The following is a 16,273-nucleotide window of genomic DNA, read 5'->3' as shown; positions in this document are numbered from 1 at the left end:
CTGTCAATTTCTCTATTCAAGGTCAGTCTTTGTGGTCTTTCACATCTTAAGCTTCTTGTTAAATGTCGGAATTTGTAGCCCTGGCTGGTGTGGCTCAGTGGATTGAGTGCCGGCCTGTGAACTGAAAGGTTGACTGTTCAGTTCCCAGTCAAGGCACATGCCTGGGTTGTGGGCCAGGTCCCCAGTAGGGGGCGCGCAAGAGGCAACCACACATTGGTGTTTCTCTCCCTCTTTCTCCAGCCCTTCCCCTCTCTCGAGAAATGAATAAATAAAATCTTTAGATATTGGAATTTACAATAGTGACTACTGATTTACAGGTAGCTTGACTTTTCTCAAATAACATTTTTTTCTGCTTATTAAGGTAATTTTATGCTTCGTATAGAGATTTTTGGGAAACACAGAAAAGTATGAAGAAGGATGTAAAAACATCACCTGTGTTTCCATGACAATGGCCACTGTTAACATTCAAAGTCTCTTTGTTCCTTCTTAATGCATATTCATATCAACTTTTTGGCATGGGTAAGATTACGGATGTATCATACGTAAAGTTTGGCAACCTGCTGGCGATTGCTTTTTTAAGGTCACAAAATGTATCAAATGTATCTTATCGGTGCAGTTTAACCCGGTGTCATCAGCAGCTTGTCACCGCTCAGACCTGAGTCAGAGACATTGCATTTCAAAGGCAAATAAAGAGATCTTGTTAGACAACTTATATCTTGAAGAAAAAAAAAAAAAGAGAGAGAGGAGGGGGGAAGGGGAGAGTTGAAAACCACACTAACTTGCCCAAGGGTTTTTTGATTTGAAATTTTCAGAGGCAACCACACAGATACCGATCAGTTTTTCAGGTGCCCACGTGTGTTAGTCCCTCAGTCTCTAACACACACACGGGGAGGCATCAGCCAGAAGTTGTGCAGACCAGTGTGTTTGGTGCAGTTCCTTGGTGTATTAGGCGAAGATCAACGATTGTTCCTACCATCAAAGGAAAGCCGTTCCCTTCTGCGTCAGCCTGACACAACGTTCAATAACCTGTTTTCCAACCCCCCAGCCCCCCGCCAAGTCTCTAACACCTGCAGCGAATGAGCACTGCCTGTCATATATCCCCCGGGTCACAGAGAATGCTTCATATACATAGCCCGGGAGGACCCAGGTCATAAAGAATGCTATCTCTTCTAAAAATAAAGGCTGAGCAGGAAATGCCATGCACCTTGAGTCATCTCGCGCTCATTATGCACCTGGCTTTGGCTAGATAGGCCTGCAATGTCTCCGCGGTTGGCAATGGTCACGCATGGGGCCCGCTGACGTCTGTGCAAGACCCAACAGTCCTGTCAAGTTTGGGAACCAGAAGAACAAGGCTGGCCCAGTTGCTCTGTTTTTCCGCCGCCCCTCCCAGAAGGCACCCTTCTGGACCTCTTTAACTATGACTCCGTGGGGACAGCCCTCAGAGGGTGCTCTGTCCGAATTAGCACAGGCACGTGATTCCTCCTGCAAGTGACTTGGGCGAACTTTCCCTAGGCTTTGCTGAGAAGAGCCCAGAGGGACAGGTCTCTAGAGGAGAAAAACGTGAGCAGATTGTCCCTTGTGAGTCCGGGTGGTGCTGTAGAAACAGACTAGGCTTTGGAACCTGCTGAACCTTGAGGAGTGTAGATTGTCCATCCCTCATAGGAGAGCCCACCTTCCAGCTTGTTCTGAGGATGATGGAGAACAGCCCTGATGGTAGAGAACAGGATGACAGAGGCGCCTAACACATCAGAAAAGGTTCCTCTCGCTGCTCACAGCCTGTCCTTGCTCAGATGGTCTTTCGGGGCTCACTCAGCAATATGAGTAGCAACAGCGTCTTTCTCCCAGGGGGCACTTTGATCTACGCTTCTTCATTCAGCCAACATCCAGACATCGTGAGGGTTTTCGGCTTTTTTGTCAGAGAAAGTAAGGCCGGGGAATTTTCATGATTTATTTGCCGAAATGGACATAGTTAAGGAGAAGTGTCCTCTGACCATTGCCTCATTCGATGAGTTGTGATTTTGTTTTTTGTTCTTGTTTTTTTCAGTACTGCAAGGCAGTGAGAGGTCTGTAAAAATAAATCAGAGTTTTCAGACTCGTGGTAGAGCACAGCAAGTATGAGAAACAGAAATTCGAGCAGCCCCAACTCACTAAGGTGTGAGTACCAAACACCACGCAGGGTGTAATGCAGGCTCGCACGGAGGTAAAAACATCCAAGACATGCCATGATCCTCGTTCCACAGGTGAGAAAACAGGCCTGGGAAGATCAGGCGATCAGATCAAGGGCGCAGTTACTGGTAGTAGCTCTGGGACCTAAACTTCATTCTTCTCCTTCTGCGTGCGTGTTGCACAATAAGATCTAAATGACTCTTCGGCTGCCCTCTCCAAAGAGCTGGACTTTGTCGGCCGTGAGGGTTCTGGCTCTTCCACTCAGCCGCCGACGGCACTGCCACCAGGCACCTGACTTCAGTGGGCTGTGAACGGGGGAGAATAACAGGGCGTGTCCTGCAAGGTTTTGCTGGGGTCTAAATGGCATGGTGCAGCGGCCGGGCCGTCCCAAGCACTAGTCAAGGTGCTCTCTGAGGACGGGCCACCGTAAAAGCCCCTCTCCTCTCTGCTTCCCTCCCTCCCTTTGCTTCTGGTTTCCAGGTCCCCTTTCTCCCTGACGGGGTGCTTCTGGGAGATAGCGATTCTGCCTTGTGGCACACCCGTGGTCCCTTGGTCACATGTGCCTTCAGTGACTTCGTGCACATCTTCGATATCACTGACCTGGTAGGAAGCAGAGTGGAGCAAGGGCTTCTGGGAGGAGTCTTTGAGGTACAGCAAAGAGCCCTCCCTGAGGGGTCCTGAGTTCTGGCTTTGGAGCTGAGAGGATCCGACCTCAAGTCCCACTTTCGTCATGTATTAGCTGCGCCCAGCTTCCCTCCTCTTGTATTTCATCACCTCTAACATGGGGGTGCCTAGGTCTAATTGTTAGGGTTCCGATAGAAATGCAAAATATCCAAATGCACCTGATCCTGGGGTGCTGGTCTTTTTACTCCGGCTCGCTGGCTTCAGGAAGGCAGGGATTATATCTGTTTCATTCATGGTCAAGTTCTTAGCACTGTGCAGATGCTCAGTGAGTACTTGTGGGCCACCTGAAGCTGGGAGCTCCAGCGTTGGAGGTCGCCTAGAGAATCGGGAGAAGCTGAGTGAGAATGATTTCCTCTTCTTAAATCTATTCTGTTCTAGGAGGATTTTATTTATGTATTTTTAGAGAGAGGGGAAGGGAGGGAGAAAGAGAGAAATGTGAATGTGTGGTTGCCTCTTGTGCGCCCCCAGCTGGAGGCTGGACCTGCAACCCAGGCATGTGCCCGGAGCAGGAATCTAACCTGCGACCTTTCAGTTCAGAGGCTGGTGCTCCATCCACCGAGCCACACCAGCCAGGGCTGTTTCAGAAGTTTTAAATGGTTTCAAAGGTCGCAAAGATACAACACTGTATGCATAATAAGTATTGGTATGTATGTGGAACATGAGTAATATCCATAATCATTCATTTATGTTTCTAAGGTTAAAAATTGGAGACGACATATACACCCAGCAAAAAGGGACTGGTCAAGTTAATAATGTACACCGTGCTGTCATTGAAAATGTTTTAGAGGACTAGTAAATGACATAAGAAATGAGCCTAAAATTTTAAGTGGAAATCCAAAATCGAGATTCTAATTTTGTAAAAAAATATAAATATAATACACAATATAAATCTTAAAGGAATTATATCAAGATGTTAAAAGAGGTTACTGCTGCACACCAGTTAGCAGTTCACTGCCCAGAACAGCGTGAGTGGTGGTCCTGGTGGCCCCTCGGCTGAGCAAGCGCGTGATGGAGGCCAGACCTCCCACCTGAGGGAGGAAGCTACAGACACAGAGAAAGAGAAAACTAGAATTAGAATCAGCCCCGTGTCACTGCGTTGGAACTAGAGGTACGAGTGATGAACTCCTAGATTTCAAGGTGGATGGAAAGATGGATAGATGGGTGGAGGGATGGATGGATGGATGGATGGACGGACGGACAGACTGACAGAGATTATTTCCTAGCTCTGCTGAGAGTGCCTGGAAGCAACGACTTCCCAGTAGCACCGAACATCAGCAGTCCACACCCGGGGCATCGTCCGCTGGAAGGAGCTGGGCGTCCCTGGGGAGCTGGCTGGCTCCCGGGCTGAAATAGGGAGTGGCAGAGGGGCATAATGTCTCCAACTTACTCTCTGTAATGCATCTCTCTGTAAATACATACTCTCCGTGTATAGCTATACATCTGTATCTGTGGAAATTCTTGTAAGGTTTCTTGTAATTTTGAAATTGTATAAAATTACCCCCCTAAAAGAAGGTCTCCCTTTGCAGACTGGCACAACATCCAGTGAATGGCACAGTTCAGTTGGTGAATCATATGGTATGTGAATTGTATCTCACTGCAGCTGTTTCCAAAAAGAAAGCTACCACAGATACCACCTACTAAAAAGTAACCTAAAAAAAAAAAAGTCGGCTCAAGCATGACCTGCCTGTGAAACTTCCCAGGTCTTTGTCTGAACTCTGACACCCCTTGGCCTCTCCCATCCCCCGTCCGTTTTCGGTCACCGCGATGGGCCGCTTGTCTGTCCTGGGTTATCCCCCTGTCCCCGAGGCTGGCTCAGAGGGCAGGCCGGAGTCACCCCTCACCCCTCTCTGAATCACCCACACCTGGCACCGTGCCTGGCAGGCTGCCCGTAAGTGTTTGTTTAAGAAGCGAGTTCTCATCTTGAGAAATGTCATATTGAATACGCATATCAGTCAGCCATTGAATTATTAGGTAAATACATATGTTGTTCATTGCCATGAATAATATATATCCCCAGTGCATAAAAAGCTGGTAAACATTGCTGAAACTAAGATTCTGAGGACCACGCTGTGCTTAGGAACGTCAGAGGTCAAGAATGTCACATTCTGCCCTGACTGGTGCGGCTCAGTTGGTTGGGGATCGTCCTATGAAGCGAAGGGTTGCTGGTTCAATTCTGGGTCAGGGAACACGTGTGCCTGGGTTGCAGGTTTGGTGCCCGGTTGGTGCATGGGAGAGGCAACTGATCGATGTTTCTCTTTCTTTCTCCCTTCCTTCCCCTCTCTCTAAATTTATTTTAAGTAAGTAACATAGAGAGCCCAGAAATAAACCCATGTCTTTATGGTCAATTAATATTTGAGAAAGGGGGCGTGAGCACACCATGGGCCATATCCTAAGAATCCCGAAAAGCCAATTCAAAAGAATGTGCTCACCCTATGCTCATGGCAGCACTATTTATAATAGCCAAGATTTGGAAATAGCTGATGTGCCCATCAGTAGATGAGTAGATAAAAAAACTCTGGCACATTTACACAATGGAATACTACGCAGCAGAAAGAAAGAAGGAAAGAGCTCCTACCCTTTCGCAACAGCATGGATGGAGCTGGAGAGTGTTGTGTGGAGTGAAATAAGCCCGGCGGTGAAAGACAAACACCATAGGATCTCACCTATTAGAGGAATCTAATGCACAAAAAAAGCTAATGAGCAAAATAGAACCCGAGGCATGGAATCATGGAACAGACTGACAGTGGCCAGAGGGGAGGGGCGAGGTCGGGAACGGTGGAAAGAAGGGGAAGGGACTCGTCATAGAACATACATGAAGGACCCATGTCCATGACCCATGGACATGGACAACGGTGTGGGGAATGACTTCGGAAGTGGGGGGTGGGCTGGTTGGAGGCGGGCAAAGGGGGAAAATAGGAGAACTGTAATAGCATAAACAATAAAACTTTAAAAAATAAATAAATCTTTAAAAAAAAGAATGTCGGAGTCTCTGAATACGTGGCCTCCATTTTGGTCTCAGCGCCTTGCAGCCAACATTTGGGGAGAGCGGCCGTGGAGGTGGCTGGAGTGGGTGGCTGGGCCCTGCCTGCTGCCCCCTGGCTGCCCGCCCGCTCCCGGCCCTCAGCCTGGGGCCAGCCCTGCTGACAAACCAGGTCCTCCTAGTGCCCACTGTCCCCCTGGTGTGGGCTCAGTGTCCCCCACACAGCAGGTCCTCGGGAAAGCTTGGCTGTGGTCGCTGCTGCGCCCGGCCTGACCGAGGAGACCTGCTCCCGGACCTGAGCCGGCAGGAGGGAGTCTGCAGGCAGAGGCGAGAGGGCGCAGGGGAGAGTGGTGGGATCCGGCCAGTCCTGTCCTCCTCCTCCTTTCACGCCTCGGAGAGAGCCGGCGGCCGGCTCGGGGGACAGTCCACACCCTTACGCCCCTGCACGTTGGGAGGACAGTGTGGGAGGTGCCCTGGGGGGCAAACGAGGCTCCTGCCCAATGCCTTCTTCTCCCACAGGTTTGAAGGGCCCCTTTCAGAGCTGCCGGGGGACGCCCCCTCCCCCTCCCCGTGGACCCAGGCGGCAGGAGTGACACCCTGATAGACGAGATAAGATAGCACGGACCGACGCGGCACCTTTTTTAGCACAGGAGTATTCTCCCGTTTGAAAAACGAGCACTCGGCGCACAGGGAGCTGTGCATGAGCGATCATGAAGGGGCAATGGTCCTCGACGCCCAGAAAAGCCACGAAGACCTGACGAATGTCCTGCCAGGCCCCGCGGCACGGGAGGGAGCCCCTGGCGCCTGCCCACAGCGGGAAGCAGCCTGCGCACAGCCACGCTCACGGCGGGCCGAGAGGCGTGGGTGAGACTCGGGCTCAGTCCCTCCGAGGGCTTGTTGCAGGCCCCCAGGCCCGGGTGGGTATGCCCCTGAGCTGGGTGTTCCTGAGTGTGCGGGGGGGGGGGGGGGGCACCCCACCCTGCGCTCCTCACACTTGTTCCGCCCGGGGTGCCTTGTGTCCTCTCCCTGCTCCTGAGTCCTCGGGGCCCCCGGAGCCATCTCCCAGGCCAGGCCGGCCCTTTCGGAACATCTCCTTCCCTTGGCTTCCTGCCGGGGCCTCCCCCGAGGAGACCCTGGAGGAAAGAGCTGGTGTCGGGCCAGGTGTCCCCATGTCCCTGGACAGACCCTGCCCTCGAGGCTCCTGCCATCCAGCCCACCGGCCGCCTCTGCCCCTCCTGGAAAAGGACAGAGAAAGCAGAGACGTGTGTCCTCACGATAGGGCCTCACAGATGACCAGGCCCATCAGGGGATGACCCACACCTGCCTGGTTCACCGTGGGGCCAAGCTAATCAACAGTTTCATGAAGGAATGGATAAATGAGGGAGTGAATGAATGCGAGAGTGAAATGGCATCATCTGGCCACCCCACCCCCTTCCTCAGGAAGGCTGGGGCCTCTGTCTTTGGTGCAGTATCACTCTCTGGCCCCAGAAGTAGGGGCTTGAGTATCCCCAGGACAATGTCCACCCCTGCCTCTAACCACCTGGATCTGCTCCACTCCGAGGTCCGGCTCTTCCTTGTCCTTCCGTCTGCCCACTCCTGCGGCCACACCCTGCGCATCGTCATCACCTGAAACTGCTCCGCCTCTGCAGGTTAATTACCAATATCCCACTCTCCTACACAGCCGGCCGGCCTTCCCACCCTCATGCCTAACGCCCACTGCAGGCGCCCGCAGAGCACACACGCGTGAGCAGGCCCGCCCCCGCTTTCTCCCGAGCTGGCACCTCCTCCCCATCTGGCCTCTTTTCCTGCCAGACCTGACTGTCTGAACTTCCCGCTCATTGGCACCTTTGATCCCCTGGCACCCACTCTTCCCGCAAATCCCCCACCTGTCTCAGCAAAGCCCTCAGCTCCATCGGCTTTATAAGGTGGGTGGGTATTCTCCACCTCCATCCTGGCAGCTCAGCTGTCCCGGAAAGGGCCCCGCAAGGGCTGGCCGTCACCGCTCTTGGCACATGACCTTCTTTCTCTGGAGGCCCCTGGGCTGTGCTCACACGCCCGTGCACGCATTCCACAGCTGTGCACTGAGCCGGCCCCGTGCAAGGCTCTGGGGGGGGCTGAGGGGTCAGCAAGGCGGGCCAGGGCCCTGCTCTCGGGAACCTACGTGCCGGCGGGGGAGACAGCAAACAGGGAAACAGCGGCCGAGGTGTCGTAGCCGGGTCAGCATCACTGTTCTGCTGGAGCTCCCTCCTCGGGCTTCTCGGTCTTCCTTCTGTAGACGCCCTTGCCTCCTACTGCAGGAAAAGTGGTCCCCTCCCATCCCTTCTGGTACCATCATCATGGATTCGTCACCCCGCAGACCCCTCTGCCCCGAGGCCACCTTTATTTTCTCGCCTCAGAGGAGAGGAGGTGACAGGTTCCTCCTCTCTGAGGCCAGCACGGGGACCGGACAGGAACCGGCCGGGAGCGGGTCTGGCTGGGGCCCGCCAGGAGCGTGTGGGCTCCTGACCTCGTGGAGGAGACGTTGCCCAACCCCAGAGTATGTGGAGAGTGCGTGATGGGGAGTGTGTTTATGACAGCTGGGGCAGTGAAACGAGGAAGGGCAAGGGGAGAGCGCCTAGGTGGGGCCGCCTTGACTCACTGAGAAATGAAAGTCACGGTGACAGAATGGGGCCTAGGTGGGGCTGCGGGTGGCTCGCCGGAAAGTCCGAGGAGTGAAGGCCTTGGAGACAGGCGCGGGGGTGAGCCCGGCGGGACAAGCTGCCGCTTCCCTGATGGCAAGTGTCGTGGGGACCCTTGGAGTTCAGGAGAAGCACGCCTGTGGGGGAAGAGGAGGGGACGGGGAAAAACACGGGTGTGCTCTGGGGGGCAGAAAGCACCCTGAGTCCTTCCTCTGCAGGGTTCTAAAGGCTGGGAGTTTAGGGGAGACTCTTAATAGAATATTCATCGGCCTTATGCTGATGCACCCAAATAAGATTTACTCCCTTAACTTCATCTGTCCTCGGGTGTGGTTAGCACTAACTGGATGTCTGCCATCTCTCTCCCTGAGTGGGCGATTTAAGCTACGTGCCCTCTGGTTGGGCCGAGCGTGAACTGCGTCCTCCTAAGCGTCCTTGGTGAGGGGAGGTAGGGTGTTGCGACTCACAGGATGGCCGCAAACGGTTCGGTCCTTCCTCGGTCTCAGCTTCCCTCTCCCACTCATCCCGGCCACCTGGCCTGGGTCAGCACCTCTTCCTGTGCTCACCGCAAATCCTCTCAAGCTGGCCGTCTCAGCTTGGAGAAAGGGTCACCTCCCTTCTCCTCACCGTTTCACTGTCATTGTTCCCTAACCTCCCCTCGGCTTGCAAATAAGCTCAGTGGTCCTCTGTCTGAAAAATCCTCCTCCTCCGTCCCTGAGTCCCCCTCCCTGCCAGCTGGTCGCTCTCCTTCCCAAACGGGAGGACTTCTGACCTCCCAGAGTCTTCGAGTCCGACTGCTGCCCACACATGCATTCACCCGACAGTGGAGGACCTACTGTGCGCTCGTTGCTGGGATAACAGCAGGGGCACAAAGGGCAAGGCCACCTACCTCAAGGGAGCTCACATTCGGGGGCGGAACCAGGTCCATGCAAGTGTGGGGGTTCAGAACGAGCCACCCAAAGACGTGCCTCTGTGGTGCATGCATCATTTTGAGCCAAAGGCGACAAGACCTTGTGGGCTCAAGAACAACTTCTTCTTTTTTAAAAGGTTTTATTTATTTATTTTTAGAGAGAGGGGAAGTGAGGGAGAAAGAGAGGGAGAGAAACATCAGTGTGTGTGGTTCTCTATCATGTGCCCCCTACTGGGGACCTGGCCCGCAACCCAGGCGTGTGCCCTGACCGGGAATCGAACCAGCGACCCTTTGGTTCGCAGGCCGGCGCTCAGTGCACTGAGCCACGCCACACAGGGCTCAAGAGAAACTTCTGTCCCCCACCTCCTTTCATTATCTAGAGGAATCCGAATCAGGGGCCTTGCCCATAAGGAGAGATTGTCAGAGATGAGCCTTTTGACCTGTTCGTGTGGCAGGGCACACGGGTAATGACTGAACCTCTGCTCTTCTTCTTATCGTCCTGCACTGACCCTTCGGCGTCCCCAAGGCGCCTTCCCTCCTCCCTCGCTCCGGGGCACACATACCCCGTTTTCCCTTTCTGCCTGGGGACCCTTCATCTGACTCTCTCGAGTCCGTGGGGTTCCAGTGTGCACAGAGTGAAAGCTGATTGTCCCTCGCCAGTCTGTCTCCTGTTGATCTGATTACTCAGCCAGCCAGAGGAACCAGAGGACGAAGCGGGGAACCTTGCCCTTCCCCACACAGGTGAGTGGGTAAATAAAAGAAATGAGGAACTCACACATTTGCTCACAGCTCTGTGGAGAAGGGGCCACCAGACTGAGAGCAACCGGGGAAATCCACTTTAAATGCGGCTCTCCCAGGAAGAACAGCAGGCCGGCCAGTGTAGAATGACCCAGATACCTGAGCAGCGGGGACAAGGGCATGTGGGGACACAGCTGCAGGAAGTGCAACGCCTGGTGGCAGAACACTACCTGGCGTCATTGGGGAAGGCGCTCGAAGGTGGGCCGTCCCCCCTCTGTGCCCTGAGACCTGGGTCAGTCATGCTCATCGGTGTGCAGCGTTCAAAGTCAGGATCCTACGGAGCGTTCGAATGGGCACCTCTTTCCAGTGTTGGGTCAGTGTGAACAGGGATGCTGGGAAGGTTCGTGTCTAGGTCCTTCGCCGAACACGTGGGCACTTCGCTGTGGGATATGCATCTGGGGATCAGACCGCTGGCCCTAGGGCTGACGTACGTTCCCCTGGGGTAGATAAAGGCTTTCCACGAGATCACACGAATTCACACGCCCACCAGCAATGGCACACGCCCACCAGCCGTGTGGGACGGTTCTTGTCACTCCACATTCTCCTTAATCCTTGGTGTCAGCGGAATTTTTCATTTTAGCCATTCAGATATGTGTGTGATGACAGCCGTTGGGGTTCTGATTTGCATTTCTCCCATGACTAATTATGTAAAGGACACTTTCGTGTGCTTATTGGTCATTAATATGCTAATATATTTTTATAGATTTTTTAAATGAGTGAGTTGCAAGCATTCTTTATATATCCCAAATACCAGTCCTTTGTCGGCTATGTTTCGTGAATATTTTCTCTCAATCTGCAACTGTGTTTTTTGATGATCAGAAGTTTCTAATTTTGATGAACTCGAATTTACTGATTTTTTTTATGACTATGGGGTTTTTTGTGACCTAAGAAACCTTTGCCTATCTCCCAAGCCACAAGATACTCTCCTGTTTCTTTTACAAAGCTTTATGGTTCGCCCTGGCCGGTGTGGCTCAGTTGGTTGGGTATCATCTTACATACCAAAAGATGGTGGGTTCAATTCCCAGCCAGGGCACATGCCTGGGTTGCCGGTTTGGTCCCCAGTAGTGGCACATGTAAGAGGCAATTAACTGATGTTTCTCTACCTCTCTTCCTCCCTCCCTTCTCCTCACTCTAGAATCAATGAAAGAAAAATGCTAAAAAGCTTTATGGTGTTAACTTTGATGAACTACACTTTGTGATCTATTTTGAATCATATTTTTTTGGTATGGTCTACAGTAAGATTCAAGCCCCATATGGATGTCCACTTATCCCAGCATTGTTTTTTTTTTAATGTTTTCTGTGATTTTTTAAAAGATTTTATTTATTTATTTTTAGAGAGGGAAGGGAGGGAGACAGAGAGAGAAACATCAATGTGCAGTTGCTGGGGGCCGTGGCCTCCGACCCAGGCATGTGCCCTGACTGGGAACCGAACCTGCGACACTTTGGTTCGCAGCCTGCGCTCAATCCACTGAGCTATGCCAGCCAGGGCTATCCCAGCATCGTTTGTTGAAAAGAATTTCCTTTTCTCGTCGGGTTGCTTTGGTGCCTCCATTACAAATCAGATGATTGCATTAATTGGAGTCTCCTTCTGGGCTGTTTATTGCCTTCCCTGCCGTGTGTGTGGATTCTTACTCCAGAGTCATGCTATTTTGGTTTACAGTATGTCTGGAAATTGGGTAGTATGAATTCCTCTAACTTTGTTTTTCTTCTCCCAAGTGTTTTTGAAAAAAAAAAAACTTTGCATGTTTACACACTTTAGAATCAGTTTGCTAATGTCTATCAAAAAATTTAAAAAAAAAGAATTTAAAGCCCCTTGGGATTTCGATTGGGATTGCATTGTATCTATAAATTAATGTGGTGAGAATGGACAGCTCAGCAATAAGTCTCATCCTGAACTATTTAGTTGCTCCCCCATTCTCCTCCAACCCACCGCCATCTGCCCTCTTCCTCGGCTCTGAAGCCGGGAGGCCCCTTGACTCTGCCCTTCCCCCAGCCCCAATGACAGCCGTTGCGGGCTGCTGGTGCCTGTCCCTCACCGGCTGCCGGATCCAGGCTCACCTCTGCGTCACTACTGGCACTGTGCCAACGCAGGCCTTCCGCTGGGCTCCCCTGGGTGCCTGACTAGCTGGACCCCGCAAATCTAGCTGCACACCAGCCTCAAATAGACTGCCTGTGCACTCCTGACCCTGCCACTCTGCCTGGAAGTCCATTAGCTCCAGGATGAAGTCCGGTGATCTTAACTTGAACTTCACCATGAACTTCACCTGGCCCTTTCCTACCTTTTCACCTGCGTTTTCTGATACTCCCTGTACCTCCTTCTTTCTGAAAGCCTCTCCAGCCCCTCTTTGGCCTGCTCACTATGTCCTGTACACAGGACTGGCTACACAGCATGCATCCCCTTGTTCAAAGGTTATGGAGTCCTTTGGTGCCCTGGCCGGGTGGCTAAGTTGGTTGGAGCATTGTCCCGTGCACCAAAAGTTTGCAGGTTCAATCCCCGGTCAGGGCACATCTAGGTTGCAGGAGGCAACCGATCAATGTTTCTCTCTCACATTGATGCTTCTCTCTGTGTGTATGTAAAATCAATAAACATATCTTTGGGTGAGGATTTAAAAAGATTTAAAAATTATTAAGAACTTCAAGATGGCAACAGCAGACTCTTACACCGAGTGTGCAGCCTTCCTGACGTGGGCCCTGTGAGGCTGCCTGGCCCTTCGCACGTCCCACACTCATTGCCATCGTCTCTGTCGCTGAGGCACAGGGGGCCCCGGAGCTCTGAATAGCTGGTCCATGAAGGGAGCTGCTTTCTTCCCAAGTCAGTGGCTTTGTTTTTGGTTGTAACCTGATCGGGTTTTTTTTTTAAGATTTTATTTATTTATTTTTTAGAGAGGGAAGGGAAGGAGAAAGAGAGAGAGGGAAACATCAATGTGCGGTTGCTGGGGGTCGTGGCCTACAACCCAGGCATGTGCCCTGACTGGGAATCGAACCTGCGACACTTTGGTTCGCAGCCTGTGCTCAATCACTGAGCTACGTCAGCCAGGGCGTAACCTGATCATTTTAAATGCTCTTAGTGAGTAGACTATTCACACGCATTGTAATCTAATTATTCAGTTCTGAAAACAGCCAACACCTGCCTACAGGGGAGGCCCACTGTGACCAGCACACAGAGAACTCGGACGTTGGGGGTTCAAATACCAGCAACCCCATTGCAGAGGCAGAGGCTGTGGCATGCTTTCAGGCGCAGAAGTCCCCTTGCAGCCAGAGTGTGTCCCTCGCGGTGTGACTAACCTGAGCTCGTCCTCAGTAAACAGCTGTTCTCATTCAGGGCCTCTGTCCATGAAACACTCCAAAATGTCTCCTTCCTAATAGGAGTACTAGGAAGTATTAGGAGTAACAGGAGTATTAGTGAGCATTTCCAAGTGCATCCTTGAACTGGGCATTTGCACACACAGTGTAAGTGTGTGATGGAAGGAGGGCATGGGAAGGGGGGAGCATCCCACCGTCTGGGGCTGGGCACGGGTGTGGGGTGTTTTCCCACCCACTGGTTCGGGGCCCAGGCCCTAGGGAGAATCTCCATGGTCAAGTCTAGTAAGTCTTCCAATACGTCTTATGCTCAGCATCCCTGGCTGGATGTCTCCCTGTCCAGAGCTCCTTGGCAGAGTGGACGATGTCTCACACAGCCTTTTACTCTGAATATTCACAAGGCCCGGCAATGGGTCAATCAATGTTTGGCTGATGAGTAAAGGAGAAAGGGGGAAAAGAGGGAAGGAACAGAAGAGAGCTTTCAGGGTTAGATTCTTTCACCTTGTAGAAATAAGATAACTGATTACTTCCTACTGCCACCACCGAAAGCAAGCCAACAAAAAACAATCTCACTTCACCTAAAGTCCAACTTAGCTCTGACCAGTGCGGCTCAGTTGGTTAGGTGTCGTTCCGCAAAGCAAAAGGTGCCCAGTTCGATTTCCGGTCCGGGCACGTGCGTGGGTTGTGGGTTCGGTCCCCAGTAGGGGCACGTGCGAGAGGCAACCAATCGATGTCTCTCACATCTGTGTTTCTCCCGCTCTCTAAAACTATATAAATAAAACCTATAAACAAACAAATAAATAAAATCTTTTTTAAGAGTCCGGCTTAACTTTGTCCATAATGTAGATAATAACTCATTCTTGCTCGTTTAAGACATTTAGTGACTATATTAGTAATACTGATGAAAACAACAGTACATTTCTATCTATAGCATTCATGGCACGTTATTTGATTATAACATGCAGATAACATGAACATGTTCACTTAGTTACCCATTCAGTTATTCTTTCCACAGACACTGAGTGCCTACTATGTGTCATAACTAAGGCATACGTTTCCATGGTCAAACATTTTGTGGTTTATTTTGCCATTGGCCGTTGGTGGATTTAAACACAATTTTAAAAGTCAGTCTTTTTAACTGTAAAAATAGTAACCATACATTTCTCTCTCTTTTCTGCTGCAGACGTGTAAGATGAACAACAGGCGTAACGTGAGGCCGTGTGCAGGCGAAGAGCAGCGTCAAGGGCAGACTGCCTGTGCATCCCTGAGTGTGTGAAGAGTGTGCCTCATGCACACTCCAAAACCTGCGGGGTGGTCTGGCCTACAGAGCAATGCCTTCCTTTTGCACAACAATGTCATCACTGGCAATCTGCCTTCTAGAAGCTTACAACCTAAAGCAGACAGGCTGGCGAATGTCCGAACTGCGTTGGACAGGTAGGGGTCACTCCATGTTTGTTGAATGAATATGCAAATGGATATGGTTAGAGTGCATATGGTCGAGAGTAAAGACGTGTTAAAATAGCATGAAAAAAATACAAAAAAATTCACAGTAAGTCCTAAAGATATTCCCATCCAATTTAAACAAGGTGTTTACACATCGTGGTAGCCGCATACCGGCATGCCTAACTGACTTTAATTTCTCAAATCCCAGCTGTAAGCCAGGAGTCTGTGCGTGGAGGGAGGCATGCTTCCCTTTTTGCCTGGGTGGGAAAGGTAACTTGTGCTGGATGATGATGACGACAATGACCACGCAAATTGTTGCAGTAGGCAGAACTCTAAGATGACTCAAGGACCCTCGCCCTTGCTTAATTCCCTCCTCTGTGCACATGAGACATTATGTTAATTTCGAGTCAGAAGAGATTTTGCAGATGCAACTGAGGCTATTTACTAATCAGTTGATCTTGAGATACGGCCTCACCTCCGCCCACGAGCTCTTTAGGGGAGGAGCTTTCTGGGCTGGAGGCAGGAGAGGAAGTCAGAGCGCCCCCCTCTGGCTGGCCTGGAGGGAAGCCATTGAGCATCTGCCTAGTGAGTGCCTATGGGATGGGAAGCTCACAGCCCTGAGGATGGGATGGCCCCCCGGGAGCTGAGAGCCGTCCCAGCTGACCGCCGGCACAACCGACAAACACCGAACAGGGGGCCATGGCGTGACAACGGCAGGAGACAACAGAAAGGAAGCTGGAGGCAGATCTCTCCCCGAACCTCCAGAACGGAACTCCCGCCGGCCGACACCTTCCTTTCCACCTGGGTGTGCCCTGAGCCGGGGAGCCCAGCCGCGGCGAGCCGCGTGCGGCCCTACAGAACAGAGAGCCGGTCCTCAGGTTGCGTGAGCCACCAAGTCTCTGGCGAGCAGTGCTGCGGCGATGGGACACTCATCCAGCTGTCAATGGTGTGTTAGGGTATGGACAGTTCCTCCACAGGCTATGAGCACACTCGAGGGATGACTGAAGGTCTGTGCGAGCCTGAAGCACAGTCCGTGGTGATCGCTCGGAGTAGCATCCTCCTCTTTCACTCAGTGCACAAATATTTACACTTGCCCTGTTCCCAATGTTGCATGTAACCGCATACACGGCCATCAGACGGGTCAGGTCCCTGCTCTCATGGGGCTTCCATTCCGGCGGGCAGGTAGCCATCAGAGTATAAAGACGCTGACTGTCAAGGAGCCAAACCATTTCGGAAGATAAATGTGATAGAGACGACACAGCACTGGGATGTGACCGAGGCAGCCGGGGGGCAGAGGGGAGACATGGTGGGTCAGAG

The sequence above is a fragment of the Phyllostomus discolor genome, chromosome 6, assembly GCF_004126475.2.
Source record: "Phyllostomus discolor isolate MPI-MPIP mPhyDis1 chromosome 6, mPhyDis1.pri.v3, whole genome shotgun sequence".
Taxonomy (NCBI): Eukaryota; Metazoa; Chordata; class Mammalia; order Chiroptera; family Phyllostomidae; genus Phyllostomus; species Phyllostomus discolor.
Note: the sequence above shows the minus strand (reverse complement) of the source record.